General features: G+C 39.9%; 1 protein-coding gene across 9 annotated transcripts in view; it reads left to right on the top strand.

The window, feature by feature from the left end:
• The window catches only part of EBF1 (EBF transcription factor 1), a 283,485-nt gene that overhangs the window by 221,071 nt on the left and 47,322 nt on the right, over positions 1-15,092 (top strand). The window lies entirely within an intron of this gene.

Consider the following 15,092-nt stretch of genomic DNA (forward strand, 5'->3'; position numbering starts at 1 on the left):
AATAAAATAAAACCCCCAGCATCTCTGATGCTGTCTTGGGTTTTATCCTGATGTGTTTATAAAATTCTTCACCCACAAAGATATGATGATCATTAATCTGAAATGAAATATAGAGTACATCACTTCTCCAGAAGAGTGACCAGCTATGAGATCTGGTAGCTAGCAAATGAATACCATTTGTTTTTAACAGCAGTTTTTATCTGCCTTTCACTAGTAAATATTAATAGCAGTGGTAGAATAAAAAGTATCAGATGTCTTGAAGTTAAATAGTCACAGAGTGCTACAGAAGAACAGAACAAAATCCCTCAATACAAAGAAATGTATAAGGTTTAAAATAAGAGCTGGTGTCTGTTCTTAAAATCAGGAGAGCCCTCCACTGCAGGTTATCCTGTGCTTTGGATGCTCAAGGTAAAGTCTGATCCTGATCTCAGACAGACTCTACAAAGGACAGGGGAGAGATGGTAAATCCTAACTATAAGTGCAATCAAGTAAGGAAGAATGAAATTAAATCCTTTGTAAATGTAGGCTTGTACTGGTGGATTTAGTAATGCTTCTGGAAAGAAGCAAAAAACCTCTCATAACAGCTCTCTGAAAAATGTCCTAATGCAGAGTTCACTAGGTTCCCCCTTCGTCTTGTCATACCGAGTGCTTGTTCCCACCTGGACCTTGCTGTGGGGACACCAGCGGCATCAGGTGGTGTGCGGAGCTCAGGGATGGACCTGTCTTGGGTCTGGTGCGTTGGGCTTTCTGCTATTGTAGGAGTTTGCCATAGGCACTGAAGAACTAGGTCCTCATGGCACCATTGCTGAGTCCAGGACGCTTGCAGGTAAAGTACAGGTGGGAAGACAAGGGAGGGATTGGTGAATTCTCTCCTTCCAGGTGCCCACATCAGTGATGTGATCTTGGGTCTTACCTGCCCTTCAAAAGGAAAGCTGCCCTCAGGAAATCTCTATTTGAAGCCTGAACCTGGCCCTTTCTGAGTTCCAGTCCATTAACTTAGTTGCTCTGCCGAGTCAGCATTGATACCTGGTCTGCCTGGCCTGTCTAGCAATTTTTAGAGGGGAAAAAAAAATGGTTGCAATTGTTTTAAAACAAGCTCTCCTAGATGAAATAACTTCAGTCTTTATTATTTGTGGTGGGCTTGAGGGTTAATGTTGTTACAAAAGTGTTTGTTCTGAAGTTTGGTAGGACGTGCCCAGTGGAATGAAGTACAGAGAGTTATCAGAGTTGGCTGATGGGGATATTAGGAATATTAGAATTGTTGGTTTGGTTTGCAGAAATTCAGGAAAGGAAGCTGGGAGGAATCCTAATCGATTGCAGGGAAAAGGTGCTTCAGACAGTGAGGAGGCGGTGGAGGTAGACTGGAAAATCCCTTTTGTATGCTAATAGGAGCACAGAACTCTCATATCTTTGGTATTTCTTAAACACTGGCAGCACCATAACACACTGCAAAAAACAATCACTGAAAGTGTGCAGCGTACCTGTAGGACAGCTGCAAAATGAAAGCAATTACAGCAACCGTCAGAATAAAGCTGGCTGTGAAGGAAACATATTATTTTGCATATTTTATGTATACACTTTCCAAGAAATATGACCTTTATTTTCTAGTTAGAGGGAAGTGCAATCAGAGTCTACGCAGCAAAGGGTAGCTGGATCATTAAAAAGAATATTTTCTCTGATATTAGAAGTCTAAATGGGCACTAGTCCTTATTCACAACCTTGGCTGTTTCTGTCTGCCCTGAGTTAATAAGTGATAAGGCCAAAAGAGAAATAAATCACTGAAGTCCCTGTCCAAAGAAAACATATTGACTACAGCCAAGCAAATAACAGCCCATAACCAATGGTCCCATTCATCATTCATGTAATAGGGATATAAAGTATTCTCTACCTATGAAACCATAGAGTAGGAAAAAGCCTGATAAGCCCCCAATCTAAGCTATGTGATTTGATTATTAAAGGACATGAACTGTTTGTCACATACCTTTAATCTTTAAGATGTGTTGCCATTTCTAAACTATAAATTTGTGGTAAAGGATTAGAAAGCTATTAACGATAAAGGTATAAACTAGACTTTATAAGGATTCCTGCAATTGTCATGAAACCCTGTAGACCCTTGGAACCTTACCCTATTGAATATGATATAACATAGTTATCTGACCTTCAAAGCCAATAAACCATTTTTTGCTTTTCAAGTTCCAGACTCACTCCATGATAAATTAACCCTCTGGGTTCACAAAATAAGCCTTGTAAATTCTTTTCTTTATCCCCACCCCAAAACCTTTAAATTTTCATGCCTTTGCTTCAAAACTCTCTTATTCCAGACTGAAATTGTTAATCTTTTTTTTATTCTCCTTTTAGCTCATGTCAGTTGATAAGGTATTATTCCCTCTTTTAAAAAAATGGCCAATAAAACAGAGAGCTGAGATGAATTTCTAAAAAGCCAGAATTGTGCTGTTTCTACAGGGGGATTCACTGTCTTGTTTCTTAATGTATGGGTATTCAGATTAGACAAATGCCACAGAAATGGACAGTTTATAGTAGCAACAGTGGCTGTACTGCTTACCTTAATGCATTTTGATCCTGTGCCCTGGGAAGAGGGACAAGGCACTATCTTTTTGCTGGTCCAGGAAGCCGACTCCTCGGCTACTTGTTGCCACTGAACATAGATGGTAGCTGGGAATTCTGGCTGCCTTGCGGGTACGTACGTACCTAACTCATCCTCCCTGTGCTTCTCATGGGGTACAGCAGGTTTTGATTTCTGCCTGGAACTGTGTGCTGGATTTACTGTGTGTTGTTGAAAAATGGCCAAGCTGTGGGCTAGACTTCAGAAGTGCCCATGCACATAGCGCGCTGACTCCAGCGAGGAAGCCGGAATGGGAATTTAGTGCATGGCTGCCTGAGGCACGCTCGTGCACAGCACTACCTGCAAAATAGCCTCCTTAAGATGTGCTTAATCCTTTGAGGTGCTTGTTAGTGAGGGTTCATTTTGCTGAGGCATTTTGTTACACAAGTGAATGCTGTACAGCTGGCTCAAACTGGAGTGTGGTGTGCAGCCATCATTCCCCGGAGGCAGGACTTGGGCAGCCTCACTTGCTTTGCGCTTGTACTAGCATCCCTAACAGCCAGTAATGCTTATCTAGCCTGGTTAAAGCTCGCTGACAGCAATGACTACAGAGTAGATGTGCCCCAATATAGCTCATGTCTACAGATTCAGACTTTTTTTTGTTAATATATAGATAAAAGGAAAATCTTGTACTTGCAGCCTTTCATCTCAGTGGATGCAAGAGCAATTTATTGCATAGAGTGTGAAGCTCTTTGTACTTTTCTGCTACCTTGCAAGAACTCACACAGTCTCTTTCACTTAGTTATGAAGATATCAAGTGCATAACTGATGTGGTCTGCCATGGTGTCTAGATAGAGATGTTGGAAACAGTTTTCCCGGTATGACTAGGCTCAATTCTGGTAGCTTCTTGGGCTTGCCCAAAATGTTATCTCCTGGTGCAGGTTGCAGTGTTCATTGTTATTTTATTTAAAGTCAGTTTGAGTGTTTCTGTATGTAACATATTGCAGTCTGCAGTGCAGACATGGTCTTGCAGGCTGCAGAACGCTGTATTGCTAGCACCACAAGAGCCAACAGAGAGAAAGAAGCAACTCAGAAAGGAAGGGAATTGTAACCATGATGTTTTAAATTATCTGAGACATTTGGCAGTAGTGCACATTTATTTAATGATAATGGCTGACTAACGTGTCAAAGTAGAGTTTCCTTTAAGATTCAATCTGCACAAAAGTTTCAACAATCTCAACAAACTTCCCAAGAACCTTCTGGCAGGTCTTGATCATCACACATTGCTGATGTCGCTAAGGAAAGAACATTGTGTTGTTAATGCTACTGCATTTTTTTAAAACAAAATTCTCCAACTTCCCCCTCCCCCCCAAAAAAAAATATCTCGAGCCCAACAGAAATATCTCAAGCACAATTGTTTGAGGTCTGTATATAATTATATTACGTTCACTGAAAGGTGTTTTGCTATTGGATCTTGCCATTGGTCTGTTGTGAGCTCTGCAGTTAATTACAGAAGTATAAAACTGTATATTCTTACTTAATGCTGCCAAGCCAAGCGTATGCAGCTCTTTTATTCCTCAAGGTAGGACAGAAATTATTTAATATATTAGTACACAAACATGTTAGCGTGATGTAAATTAGACTGTGGATTTGCAGCAAGTCAACTATTCTGCGTGAACTTCTTTCATTCACATGCTGTGCTTAGACTGCCAAGCACCAGGTAGTTCATGGCAGTTTACACTGTGGGGAGATGTGTGCACCATCCATCCAGTATCACAATAAAGAGCCTGATTTGGGGCAGTTACCCTTGAAGCCCTACAGTCTTGCATCGTTTGCCCTAACGTATTTGCATGACCATGCCTGCTGTTATTTTGTCTTTCAGTCTCTTCTTTAATTTCCTTCTTATCCCTTCCCTTCCAAATGTGACTTTTTAATCTTTTTCCTGTTGGCATAAATTGTGGTTAACCTCTCTGCATGAAGACTTGTGGACTTGAACTGCTCTTGCATAGCACCAGGTGTCAGCATTGGCGGTTAACAAGAGGAAACCCCGCTGCCAGCAGACAGAGGGTTAATTAAAAAAAAAAGACAAAACCAAGAGAAAACCCATTAAATCGATAAAATTAAATCGATTAAGAATGGTATTTTTTTAAGTCCCCATGGGATAGAAAATGCATGTGGAAATTAAGCTGTTGTAACATTCATCTAGCAAAAATGCATTTGTTAAAACAGAGAGTTGCACCAAACTCTCCATTTCAAGTCTGAAAATTACAGAGCAAACCCTATGATGTCTATGAATAATTGTGAAACTTGCTGTCACTTTTTAGTACTGCAGCATCTTCCAGGGTGGATTTTATCCTTTTTCAGCGTGATAAGTTCTCTTTTTACCTTGTCTGCATAAGGGACAGAAATCCAGTGCACTCTAGCGAGCTCCCTTTGGACCTCCTTGACCGTCTCAGACATCATCTTTGAAGTGGGTGTATCACCATCAGGAAACTCTGTCCTCTGTCTGCAGATGGGCTCTAAACGAGTGTTCAAATATGCACTTGGGTGACTGAAGCTGGGTGAGAAGCATTACAATCTCAGTGACTCTGCATGCTAGGTGCTGTGTAGGAAAGTAACTATAGCCCCAAGTATTACAATCCCATGAGTTTCTGAAATACATGTGCTTATTATCCCCTTTTTGTGGGTTTGTTGTTTTGTGGTGGGTTTTTTTTTCTCCTAACTTATATCCTATCTTTAGGTTTTGGTGGGGTACTTTCCTTAGAAGACTACAACTCATCATATAAAAATACGTAGTTTGCGTGCTCAGGCAGTTCTAGCAGCAAGCTTGTATTTGTAAAAATGAAAGGCAAGATTTTACTGCCAGAAGTCACCATGAATTCATGTTGAAAGGTCACTTCTGCAAGGGAAATTTTTTTCCAAATGGAGTTCTCTGACTTGTTTCACCATTCCAAAAAGAACTCTCCCCAGAGTTGACATGCACATTGTGCACAGCTACTAGAAATAGTTGTTACATTGTTGTTCCTAAAAATAGATCTTCAAGTGGCCATCATACTGAAAAACAATATTTTCTCTACAGCTTTTTAATTTTGAGGTACTTTTTGTTCCCTTAAATCTTGCATTGAAATGTGCATGTCATTTATTTGAAAAGAAGAGAGTGAACCATGCCTGTTTGCCTTAGACTGTATTCTCCCTGGGTGTTTTCGGCAGCTCAGGCTCTGTTATTGATGGAGGGGCTCTCAGGGCAGTGCATGGGTCTGACAGGTCAGGGACAGGAACAAGAATCTGCACTAGGTATCTTTTGGCCTGGAATGAAGAATTTAGTTCAAATTTCCCAAAGACAAGGCCGGTCTGCACATTGTTTCTTCACCAAAACTGTTCATCCTTGCATCGCTTGCAAGTTCTGTTAAAAAGACAAATGAACCTTCTTTAAATTGGAGCCTAAGGGAAAGGATGGAAATGACCCCCTCCCCTCTCCAATTTCCCCCATTAGACTTTTTTTCACAGATGTTCATGCTGATTAGAGCTGGGAAATAAGGGTATTTCTGTGGACCATGAATATTCATTTGTTTTTGGCAATGAATTTCCTTCAGTTTCCCTGTAGTGTTTTGCTCCCTGTGAATGTTTGATCAAGTGAGTGAGCTGAGACAGTCCGTTTTAAGAAAAACTCAAGAGCGTACTATGGGAAGTAAACTTTCCGTAGTGTATGTGTCTCTGCCTGAACAAAAGGATGTAAAACTCACTGTTGGGTGTTGAGAAAGCTTGATTTGCAACCAGCAAACACATAGGTGGGGTGGTGCCCTCTCTGAACATAGGCTATAAATGGAGAATTTAACCCAAAAATTTGTAACAGCCCACTCTTTCATGATCTATCTGTAAGGATAAGGTTAATCAGAAAAACTATTTGACAAGTACTTTCAGCTAACAAGTTAATTGGAGTAAAAGATATCTCTGGACAGTTAGTGAGGGGGAGATGTTTGTTCTGAATTATTTGCTGCACTGTAGTGCTGATGCCCAGATCCAAAGAAGTTGCTGGACTTGCTTTTTGAGGGGTCTGCCTAATTAGACCAAATGGATATGAGCAGAAATCTATAGAATTTATAGCAGAAAATCCCAGGGCAGGGTTGTTTTTTTTCCTTTAAAAATTTTTAAAGTGTTATAAAACATTGAATGGAGATTACTGTACCTCCTACTGTTCAATCTTGTAATTCTGCAGTAAACGTGAGGATAGAAATTGTAGCCAGTGTGTAGGGAATAGCCATGCACTGCAGTCCGTGAGCAGCTGGGCCAGGCAGACTATGTCCTGGAATTTGGTAGAATTCCTCCAACTTCAGTGGGAATCTGCATTATCCTTTCAAATTACAACACTGAGGTCCTTGGGATCACCCAAAATTGTCATTATTTTCTGTGTAGCACCTTAATACTTACCCAGCATGTTCTGTGGAATAATGTACACAATTTTACAATAACTATGTAATTAACTCACTTTGCTACTCCCCTCTCCAGGGAAACTCATGCTCCTATTAATGCTATTAGGAAGGTCCTATGCATAGAACAAAGAAAGTGTGCAGCAGATGAGTTAACATGATTTGATTTGCAGATGCTTTAAACACTTAGCAGGAGACAGCTATGGAAGCTAATTAAATCACTCTAAGGTGCACAGGATTATCTGCTTTGTAAGAAACAATTTCAGTGAATTATGGTCACCCTTTAGCTGAGGGGAAGTAAAAAGCGTATTTGTTTGGAATTAAATTTCCCACGCAAAGTGCCCATCAGACCTCTTTTTCCCTGTACTTCTAAAATAGTCTTCTCTTGTAGCTAATATTTTCTAGGAATGTGAATTTTGATTTTGTAAGAGTAGCGCTGCGTCCAACTTTCTTACATAAAAATTTTCCTACTTAGTTATTGATTAGGATCTGCCTTTAAGCAGTGTCTTCAGTAAAAAATCGTGTTGGTACATTCACTGCCTCTCAGATACTGCATCTTATTTAGTGTACCGGAATTCCCAGTTTAAAGTAATCACAAAATTTATGGAGAAACGGATAAAAAAGGTTGTAAAATATCGATTTGGGGAAAATAATAACACAACTCATCTATAATAAGAAGAAAAATGAAGCAATAATTCAGGTGTATTGAACGGCTTGCTGCTGGAAGTATTGATCCGATGCTTTAGTGTGCAACATCGCACCTAACATTGCAATGGAAGAACAGCACCGCATTCCCCTGCTCATTATTTCACAGACACTACTGCCTTGTTACACAGGTCCCACAGAGCCTGGGCTGCCAGCAGGGAAAGAGAGGAACCCCCAAAATAGCCACAAACCTGTAATATCTTAATGCCACAGTATCCCACTGTAACAACATGCAGACATTGTGCTCCCATGCTCCTCTTATGACAATCCTGTAGCTTGGCTTTGCTCAAGTGTTTTTGATCTTACGCTTTTCACCCTATGACATGTATTGCCTGTGTTCCGTGTAAATGGTACCTCTGTACTGTCTCTCTTGATAGCACGTAATCAGAAATGGTGTAATTGAGGAAACATGCTTCCCTTAAATATTGACTTTCAGGATCCACATATAAAAATTCCTACTCTTATTGCAGTGTTTCCTTACTGTGGCAATAAGCAAACATTGAAAAAAGGACAGCAAAGGTCAGTGGAATTTTAAAATAAGTGCCCCGACATTTCCACAGCATTAAACTCCATCATGCAACATTGCATTTCTGTTTATCTGCTGACATCTGCAAAGGTATCACACTTGATTGTTTGGCATAAATAATTTAGCAGCAAAAATTTTATAATGAGGAGAGATAAGATTTACCTATGTTAAAAAAAAACTAAGTAGTAAGAAATTGTGCCAGGTAAAAAGTAGTGAACTCCTGTAACAGGGCAATGTTTTAGCACTTGTGAAGACAAACGTGCATCCTGCTCTGTGAGGAAGCTGCTTTGCACTTGCCTGCAAACTTCCTGCGTCCCCCATGACATTACCTAGAAATATGAGCCAGACCAGATGAGCAAGTTCTGAACAGATCAGGCCGCCTGCAAATTTTGGCTAACATTGATCTGCAGGATTTGCACTGGATCCTCAGCATTGTTGGGCTTGCGAGGTTGGCCCTTTTTTCCCCTTTAATCCATACAGGGGAGGCGGGGGAGAGTGAAAGACACTTCTGATCAAGGAACGGGGCGAAGGGAGGAAAAATGAAAGGAGGAAAATAATCTATGGCCAATGCGGAGGCCAAAGAAAATTGCTTTCTTTAAACTGCCAGGCCCTTCAGTAAGGCTCTTGAACTGTTGATGCTGAAGCGAGCGCAGGCTGCGATGGCCACAGCATCTCCCCGTGTGCTGCTTTCCCAGGCACAGGTTCTCCCTCCATCGGCGCGTGTTTCCCTGGGCAAGGGGGGCTGAGAACTGCGTGCTGGGCACAGCCCTGGCAGGTTTAAGATCCCTTTTGGTTGCATGCTTGCAGGTCTGTGCGGGCTCAGGAAGCAGAAAACGTGCAATTGTTTTCGTAACCTAAATAACATTTCTAGTTTAGAAACCCCAGGGGCAAAATCATTGTCAAGCTGGCAGGTTGAGGTGGCATGATGATAAATGACTGAGGTGTGTGTTCCGACTCTGCGGGGACGCGTGGGGTGAAGAAAACCCTCTTCTCCTGCACTCTTTGCATCTACAGTCAGGAAGGGACAACTGCAATCTGACAAAAATTCTGACAAAACAACTCTTGCCTCTGGAAAAGAGGTAGGACTGTGCCTTTCTGCTCGCTGAGAGAATTATTTTCTTGTGGGTCAAGGTGTTTGTGGTGTAGCATCTTTTTAAGGCACTGGCAATGTTTGTGGGTTTTTTCTGCCTTTGGTGATTACAGTGATAGGACAGACAAGAAATGTGTGTTATGGCTAACCCAGGAAACAGTTATGGCATGGGGTGTCAGCAGAGCAGTTAAGCAGTTTCTCACACGTGTGTTTTTTTTAGAAAACAGTTTGAGACATTGTTGTTGGCCTATAAAAGTTTTCTTACAAAAAAATTTCCTAGGGATTTGTGTAATAAAGTCTGAAGCTGCATGAAAGTCATCATAGATATTTTCTCAAATTTCCTAATAACTTTTATTCCTTTAGATTTCACAGATTTTGTAATTTTATATTTTAGGGAAGTTTTTTCTATTTTTCCCAAAGTACAGTGCCAGAATTTTTTTCAGGGAAATTGATTTTCACACATATGCTCTCGTAATAAAAATTTCTTTTGCACTAAAATTTGTTAAAAAAGCATCCCTTTTGTTTATTTAGTACTTCTTTCCAGAAGCTCTGCACACTTTTAAATATTTGAATGAAAACGGATAAAGGCTCCATATTTTCATACTAGTTAATTTTCGCTATTATTTTCATTAAAAGCAACTCAAATCAATTGGTATCCTTTAAGTGTCAAGAGCATCCTTATTTAGAAGCAGCTAAACAACCTGGTGAAAGTCAAGGAAACTCTTTAGGATACTTAAGTCCTCCATTAAATTAGGAATGTAATTGTCAACCTTTGCAAAATTTTGTGGGATTATTCTAAGAATTGTGATACTTGCAGTCCTTACAGTAAGTCTTCACTGCCTGACTAAAAGCATCTTGTATTTTGATCTCCAGCATCCCATTTCATAGCCATGCTGACCAATTGTGGGGTTTTTTGGGGTTTTTTTGCTGCTCTTACCTACTCTAGGGAATCTTCTACCTCCTTTAAAACACCAGTTGGACCATTGTTGCTGATAGAAAGCTGGGTAGCCTTTCATATGATTTAAGATCCTAATATATGTATTGTCATTATAGGTATGGGTACAGTAGGTAAAGGCACACACTGATTTGAGTCCCACATACTTCTTGGGCAAAATAAATACTGACTGTCATCTGTTGGCTTTCATTTCTGCACGCACTTTGTTAGTAAGTAATTATCCAAGCCTTTTTAATATGGTCTGAATAGGGCTGCTTTGCATGGCAATTGGGCAGTTGCTGGTACCTTCTGAGAGAGCAAGATGGTTATGGATGCAGCATTTTCTTATTAGAAGATTTGCTGTAACGTGTGTGCAGCTTAATTTCTTTTAAGCACTATTCTGGTAAAACAGAGGGGAGAAAGGCTAGAGCAATTTTATTACCTTATCAAATTGCTCAGAGCTTATTCAGGTAAAGAATTGCTTGGTGCTTTTCTTAGTACATTGTACAGTTGCTTTTTTTTTTTTTTTCAGTCATCTTTTTTGCATTTTGCATTTTGTTATTCTGATGATGCTGAAAGACAAAGAAACAACTTCTCTCCGTAATTCACTCCAAAGAACGTACCACCTCTTTCTGTTTTCTTGTTGAAACCAAATTGTGTGCAATTTGTAGGAAATTGAAACCACATTTTTCACTTAACTTTCCAAAATTAAAATTTATGAGAAAAAAGAAGCAATAAAGCAGTTACAATCTGGTCATCCATAATTATCTCTGTGGTTGGAGTAGTTCCACATTTAAAGAAAATGACACCAAAAGTTCATCAAGCTTGTGTCACTATCAAAAATTTCACTTCTCTTTTATTATTTCAGACCACAAGAACTGCTGAAACCAGTATTGCACACTTGGAAACTGTCTTGGTGAAAAAAGAATTGGGTGATCTATAAAAACAAAGCTTTTCTTCTAACAGAGAAACACAGAACAGTATTTATCTTCCTTAATCATTTGTTTTAGAATATCAGTGTTAAAATAAATCTAACAAATTATGCTCTTTAAGCTGATTTAATGGAATTCGTTGCGAAAAATCTGGATTTTCTTCTAGATCTATTTCTGTGTATGCGTTTCACATTATTCTTTTTCTTTTGCTGTTGCGTTTCCCCTATACTGCATTGCTTGCTATCCAAGAACAATGGAAATGACAGTCCAGCACCAGGAATCTCGACTGCTGCAGCTCTAGAATGTTAGTAGCACCTGCTTTAGTTTTCTCATTTTGCCTTTTTTGCCTCTGAATTAAAATCAAGCCAAATGATGGATGCCCATTACAATCAATTGTTTCAGACAAGCCACCAAAAGTATTGTAGGATTCATTTACATTTAATCAAATTACACTTTATTTGCAATTCAGGGAAATGAGAACTCTGCAGTAAATCAAATATTTCCTCTCCAAGGGCCCCATTCAGCAGAAAATATCCACAGTCTTCCAAACTGGTGCCTCAATGTATGTAGCAAATCTTCCAGCGGGAGGAGAGCTTGTGCCAAAAAACCATCTATCGCCGTGTCTTTTCAACATTTTCCAGGGTTGTGGACACCTAAATATTTTCCAGTACAAATGCAGACCTTTGAACAATGAATTGTGCAATGACTTTAAGCCTGCTGACAATAGACTTGCATCTTTCTCAGTTCCCTTTCATGGACCACCAAGAAATGGTTGTGGGACTTCTGAGGTCCTGGAGGTTTGTACTTTGCAAGTTGAAAAATACTGATCTTTCCTTTGTAGATCCTGTTATTTTAATGGGAAATTAGTGACAGTCACTAAATGTCTTTTTCTCTGGTATGTTACATGTTTCCAAAAGATTTCGTAAGGGCTGGGAATAAATTAAAAGTAAAAATACAATAAAAAATACAATAGAATAAGTTTTACTTGAAGGCAATAGTACTCATTTTTACTCATTAGTGTCTTAAGGAGAAGTTAGAAAACTTTTTTTGCTTTGGAATGGGAGATAATCATTGACTCAAAGCTCCTTTCCTATGCAGTTGGCTACTGAAAAGTTGTGCCCAACAGGTAACTCTTTTATCCTTGCCCATCACAGCACAGAGTAACGAATTTTAAATCTTGTCCCTTGTGATTGTTCACATATTTAGCCAGCTAAAACTTGATTGATAGCAGGTTCTTGATCCCACCTGATGCTGCTAGTGACCACTTACCAGACACTGCAAACTGCAGAGCCACAGTACTGGTGGGAAGTAGCTTGTCATCCAATTGCAGAAAACTTTTTTTATAGTCTCAGGCTTCTTGTTTGATTTTGACTCTGTTACTTAACAGGCAGAATTTTAATTATATTTAGAGTCCTGAAAGTTCATTTAGGTGCCTGCTGGGATTTTTAAATAGGCATAGGTACCTAAATTTTATAGCTTCGTGGCTGTTTGTTGCCCAGATGCCAAGTAATGTGTAAAGAGCTCTTATGCTAAGTCAAGAAACCACTGCACAGGTACCTGACAAAGAAGGTTACTTTACTCTTGCTATTGAAAATACATCTTCATTGCTGGTGAAATAACCTGAAACTTAAGGGCCCCACAGCCATAACCTGATTGAAATACCGAGCTTTTAATGCTGTAAGAAAAAACATCTTCCCAAATCATGTAATGTGTTCTTTAATCCAGTGGGATTGAAGAGCCTAACCAATAATAAATAGTGATTTGCATGCTTAGCAGTTAAACGTAATAAAAATCAACCCTGAGCACTTTTTCAAGAATACTTGAAACTGAATTCTGCCATCTGATACTTACACCAAACTTTGGTGGGTCAGTGTCCATCATACACGATTAGCTGAGGTAAGATGAATACTGCCTGTAGAATAATATGGTATTTCACAGTATAACAAGCTTTAAAACAGAGCTGGATTAGTCCCATCTCTCCCTTTCCAATAACTTAATTTCTGTATATTTGAATGTTGAGGAAAAAAGTATTTTTTCCTAGTTTTGTTCTAGGTGTGCAGGAGGTGCTGTATTTAGTTTCCTTTTATATGCGTTTCAGTACATGGTTTAGTTTATAGTTGTGATAAACTACTGAAACAGTAGGTTTTGAAGGGGACTTGGTCTGTCATGCTGCTGGTGTGGGCAAATTGCAGAAGGAAAAGGAACAAAGGGGAATGACAGGTCTGAGTTGTCTTGAGTAGAGCAGGAGAATCCTGTGGGAATTTTTTTGCCTCTTTTCTTTTGCTCATTCACTTTTGTTTTGTGCAACAAGCAAAGTTTGGAAGAAAGAAGTGACATTATATTTCCCTTTGCTATTTGGAGAAAGCATCTACTGGTTTGCCAGTCCTAGTCTTAAATATTAATGCTGTGGCTTTCCCAGCTTTGGCTATGATGAGCTCAGCTGCATCTGCTCCAGCAATAATCTGCCACTTGCTACAGGCTGGAGGAAGGATTGTCCCCTTTCTGAGCCTCTGTACGCACAGATATACAGCATATGCAAAATTAGCTGCTAGGAGATGCAGATAACACATTTTCAGCCACACAACACACACACATACATATAGATAATGTTTTTATATGGCTTCATTTAAGAGAAGATTCTTAGATCTTTGTTACGTAAAGATGTAAAAATAGCACATTTTTTGATACAATCAATTATGCAAGCATGTTAGTGTTTAATATGACATGGTATCTTGTCAGTGTCCATTTTTTACTCAATCAGCTGCAATTTAGATTTATTTTGAACAATTACCTTTGCCACTGAACGTGTGTCATCCGCTCAGTTAGGGAAGAGACCACACAGAATGTAAAACTCAATGCCAACAAAGTAAACTCCACTGGTGGGAATCTCCTTTCTTGAGAGACATCCAAGGGGTGGTCCATGCCCCCCTGGCTGTCCCCAGACTCTGCAAGTATAGGCACTAGCCCAGCAACACACGAGGGCTGCCAGGCATCTTCAGTCTTCTCAGTGCAAAACCAAAGCGATTTGCCCCGAAGCCCAAGCTGCTGAACATCTTTGCAAGTTCTCCCCTGCACGGAGCCAGTTTCTGGTAACCTTTGTGCCTGCTTCGCACAGCAGCTAAATGTGTTATTGGCCAAAGGACGAGTAGCTCCTCTTTTAAGTGTGCAGTGCCTGAGGGGTGGTGCAGGAGGCCAGTCCTTCCCACCTCTGTTCCTGTGTCCTCCTTGGTGAGCTGAGATGTTCTTACAGCAAGTGGTTAGATACCAAGATGGTGGGCTTGGCATGCACGGGGCTTGTGGGGGAGGAAGAAAAAGCTTCGCTCTTGCATTGCGTATACACAGGACAGGAGAACAGAAAGCAGAGATGCCCCAGGCCGCTTGTGATGGAGCTGGTTTGGAGCAGGAGCAGCAGCATCAGTGCATGGCTCTGCGCAGACTAATTAACTCTGGCAGCCAGGTGCTTAATACTTTGCACACTCAGGGCCTTAGTGAGTCTGTCTGTTTAAGCGCATTCTTGCATACTGCTGATGGACCCAGAAGTGTATTTATATATATTGCTTACTGCCTGGAAAGCTACAAATCAGTTGCTGATAAATATGCCACTTCCAGCAAGATTAATGTTAAATTCCTCCTTTTAGACCGGCAATTTGCAAATTGCTAAATTAGATTTTAACATTTGAATACTCTTTTTTCATGTCACGCTTGCAGCATCTTTGTTTTTATCACTTGATGATACTGTTTGTGTCAGTATTGAACTTTGAGACATACTAATATGATACACATATTTTGGTGGCAATTTTTTACGATGACAACAGTTCTCATTAAATCTACTAGAAACAGATTTGTACAGAATAATGTAATCTGTTACAGTGGGGTTTGGTTTTTGTTTTGGGTTGCATGGAAGGAAGGTATTTG

This window comes from Falco peregrinus, chromosome 8 (genome assembly GCF_023634155.1).
Source record: "Falco peregrinus isolate bFalPer1 chromosome 8, bFalPer1.pri, whole genome shotgun sequence".
NCBI lineage: Eukaryota > Metazoa > Chordata > Aves > Falconiformes > Falconidae > Falco > Falco peregrinus.